Source organism: Sardina pilchardus, chromosome 14, assembly GCF_963854185.1.
Source record: "Sardina pilchardus chromosome 14, fSarPil1.1, whole genome shotgun sequence".
Taxonomy (NCBI): domain Eukaryota; kingdom Metazoa; phylum Chordata; class Actinopteri; order Clupeiformes; family Clupeidae; genus Sardina; species Sardina pilchardus.
The window spans coordinates 6,454,793-6,459,126 of NC_085007.1; the positions used below are offsets into that span (position 1 = coordinate 6,454,793).

A 4,334-nucleotide genomic window follows, 5' to 3' on the forward strand; every position below is an offset into this window, starting at 1 on the left:
AGTTGGCTAAAATTATAAAATGGCATTTGCCCAAACACACAAAGAGCACCTAGACACATGCACATTCGCTGTTGGTGTCATAGGCTAAAGGGAAGCCCACAGAGCTATTGTCTTTTTTGTTGGACAATGTTCAGCCAATACTGCTGGCTCTACGTTTTTCATAAAAGAAATTGAAGAGGAAAGTGAATATCCTTACTGGAGTTTGTGTTTTAGCATGGGTTTTTTAGTACCTTGTATTGACACAGACTATTTCCTCTGGCAAGTGGGTCTAACCTACAGTAGATGACCTACTGTATGATTCAATGGTTAAGACACCACAATCTGACATTGTTCTGAAGCTGGTTTGACCCCTGATGTTGACCACTTGCTTTTGACTTTAAATAGGTCTGGGTTGTTTGATCAACTTAACAGTCTAGCATTTTGAATCATTTGTGTGGTGGAGCAATGTCACTGCCTTTTGCACTGATTAAGCTATAGGCTTGGGGATTCCCAGAGTTGTTGTCATTTATTTATTTTAAACCAATATATCTAGCATTTTTTAGGAACTAACCTCTGGAGAAGGAGGGTTGAGGGTTGGGTAGCGGGTCTTAATAATGTATACACTTTCACAACACACACACACACACTCGCCCCTTGTGCACACTTCAACAAGACCCCCTGTCTGAGTGTTGTTTTGCCTGCAACATTTTATTTTTTACCTTTACCTCACTTCCGAGGTGTAAAGAAAGACCACACATTTTCCATTTGTTTGAACCAATCACTGAGCACCTGTCCTTTAATGGAAAAGTGTTTCAAGCGTTCAGCGGAAATCCGCTTCAAAGACTCCTGCAGCAATCTGTACCCTCAGACACAGCGATGGACATCTTAAGCGTCGCTCTCCATCTGTGTAAGTTAAGTTTTTTTACATTGTTTAGCTCTTTCAGTGGTACACTGAAAACATGTACATAGCATGCAGTATATGTTATGCTATTGTGATGTTGGTTTGTTTAGTGTTGATACTTTTCCTCACCTTTGTAGTTATGATCTACATCTGTGTGGAGAGAATATCTGGAGTTTATGAGGACCTGACCGTCAGACAAGGAGAAAACATCACCCTGTTCTGTGAGTTTAAGGTAGAGAATAAATGGGCAATAGAATGGCGTAGAAATTGTTCTCATGTGAATCAGCCACCACTCACGATAGAAGGCCGGTGGAGCCCACCTCGCTTCACTCTGCAACCGAACACCTCTTCTGCGTCTATTGATTTGAGGATTGAGAACATCAATGAGCACGACCTGGGTCTGTATTACTGCCGCCATGCAAACACAAATCAGGAAGGAAAGATTGTAAAGCTATTGTTAGAAGGTAAGCTATGATAAATGATCATTTCAAGCAAATCACATCTGTGCTTTTGAATACTTGAATCATTTTCAGGAAATGTTCTAAGCTGGTACAGTTCTTGGTGGGACAGAGAGAGGGTGGAGAGGAAGGGAGAAATAAAAGTGAGAGAAATCAGACTAAATACTGTTAGATAGATAGATAGATAGATAGATAGATAGATAGATACTTTATTGATCCCCAAGGGGAAATTCAAGCTAGACAATATTTACATGAGATTCATTAATCTAGCTGAAGCTCTTCCTAACAATGACCTACTGTATACTGGTACAACAACATACTGCTAACATGGAAAAATGCTGTCAGAAGAATATGTACTGTACATTCATACTAATTCATTTCAAGTAAACCACATCTGTGATTATGAAATCTGTTAATTAGTCTATCTTTACATATCAGAAATTAGCCTATCCATCCATATATGGTGTTTCCAGTTATTCCGTTTAGCCAGTGAAGCTTTGTATTGCACTGTATCATGTAAGTTAGTACAGTTTTCAGGAGAACTGTGTGTGAGTGTGTGTGCGTGTGTGTGTGTGTGTGTGTGTGTGTGTGTGTGTGTGTGTGTGTGTGTGTGTGTGTGTGTGTCCCCTCACCTTTAGAGACCTCACCCAGTCCTCAGCCCTCTAGTCAGCCCTCTAGTCCTTCCTCTCCTGGCTGTGGTCAGTGCTGGATGCTGCTGCTGGTTCTGTGTCCAGCGTGTTCACTCATCACCGCCCTCATCTCCTCCATCTGCACACACTGCTTCTTCCACAAAAGAGGTGAAACCTCTCATGTCCACGATGTCATCAACCTGCATGCATTCTTTTGCCTCTCGCTTCTTTCTCAGGAATGGTTAAGCTCCTTGCCCTTGTGTCAGTCCATCTTTTAAATTATCTATTTAATTTATCAGAATGTTACATTATGTAAATGTTCATTAACAGAGGCTAAGAAGATGGAGTTCTACCCAAGTACCACTAACAGGAAAGACAGAAGAAGAAAAGAGGTGATAGGACACTGAATTACAATTGTGTATTACATTACATTGCTGAAGAGGTTGTTCTGACCATGGTGTGAAACATGCAGTGAGTGATATCTAACAAAGTCAGTTACATCTTAATCTGTGAACTAATGTATTCAATGCTGTATATTTCCATAACGTTTGGTTATGCCTAGTGAGGGAAGAAGCAGAGAAATTGTGACGTTAATCAATGTTTCATTGGGCATCCTTGCTATAATAACTAATATGTGCTGTGTATTATTCTGCTTCTCTAAGGATGGGGACCTGTGCTATGCTTCACTGGATCTACCTCCTGGAGGACACAAACCAAGACCCAAGAAAAAGACACGGCAAAACAATGACTTTAGCACCTACTCAGACATCAGAACTGGCATAGAGTTACGCTAACAATGATGAGTAGACGTGAATGGCCATTAGAGACATTACTCTATGGGGTGGCATACAGGTGGAGCTGTCTCATTTTGGTAACTTTCTTCCATAATGCAAAAAAAGATATATAAACAGTATATGCAGCGCACAAAAAAGGCTTTGACTAGTATTTTTAATCAGAAAATTACATTATGTGAATTCAGTCTAATGTGATTATATTAATGCTGTGCATATTGCACAACATCATATCGGTATATGCTGTTATTTTTATGGAGCCTTTGGGCAAAAGTGTGCTTTATATTTTATAGCTATGTGAAATACTTACAACTTATCGTCAAAAAATAAATGGCTTTTGCTAACCAGTTTTTGTACTGTTTTGAGTGAGAAGTGAAGAGTGGGGAGTGACACAGTGAAGAGTCCACAGGAAATTAGCGCGAGAGAGACGGGAGGTGAGTTCAGGAACTGACTTCAGGTCAGACTCAATCCTGTTTCCTTGTGGGCACACGTGGTACAGGACACTGACACTGTGCTATGACTCCAACGGCACTCCTTTGATGGCAACCTCTAGATCTCTACAAAAATGAGCCATAGTTTTGCCAGTCTAATTAAAGAGGTGTCAACAGGCTTGTAAAGTACTGTAACATCAGCATGTTTTGGTAGACCAAAGTTGCATACCTTTATGTCAACATTCGAGAAAAGGCAAATACTCATTCATTCAGTCTACTCATTCATGACTCAGTCTTACTCATTCATGACTAAAAAAAGGCTGTTTCATCCATTTGTGAATGCATACAGAGGCCGGAGTTTGAAGGCCTTTTCACCCACACCTAAAAGTGTGATCACAGAATATCAGTCTTTCACCTTTACATTCTGACACCTGCATCCTTCTTATACTTCATGACATACAGTATGTTGACCAATCACTTAACACTAAATGGGTGTGTTCTCTGCTCATCAGTTTTTGACATGACGTTCTCCTCTCTATTTACTGAGCTACAGTAGATATTTCTGGGAAAGCCCTTACCATGACTGCTGTTAGCACTAACATTTTGGTCAATGATTCCAACAGCACCCAAACACTGGGCCAGATGAAACTTGGTGGTCATGCAGCCCCATGAGACTTTTACAGAAAATAAGTGCTAAGCAAGTTTCATGGAATTCTGTCCATGGGGGCCCTACAATAAATTAATTTGTATGTGAACATTTAGTGACTGTACACCCATTGGCCTGTAGATGGTGGTGTGGAGTGAAGGGTTTCCCGGTCTGGAATGTTGAGAAATTGAGATGCTGATGTTGATGTACTTTCTGAGATAAAAAGCCGGGCTGTCTCTGACACACACACACACACACACACACACAATCATACACTGGCCCACAAACACGTGCATGTACACACACAATGCAAACACACGCACCCACAATGCCACAGAAGTACAATGCCCCCCCCCCCCCCTACATACACACACACACACACAAAAGCAAACACACACATGCACACACTCACTTACACATCCACATAACATGAGTTGTTAGACAAAGGGAGGAAGAGACTGACTGCAGAACTTTTAAGCACTAGTCAGTGTAGTGGAAG

The 4,334-nt window shown here is 41.0% G+C and overlaps 1 long non-coding RNA gene across 1 annotated transcript; it reads left to right on the forward strand.

Annotated features, from left to right (window-relative positions):
• Window positions 1-2,017: 2,017 nt before the first annotated feature.
• LOC134100525 (uncharacterized) lies at window positions 2,018-2,845 on the forward strand. Its single transcript, XR_009941287.1, has 3 exons — window positions 2,018-2,135; window positions 2,298-2,359; window positions 2,630-2,845. It is a non-coding gene; the product is annotated as an uncharacterized LOC134100525 (long non-coding RNA).
• Window positions 2,846-4,334: the final 1,489 nt, after the last annotated feature.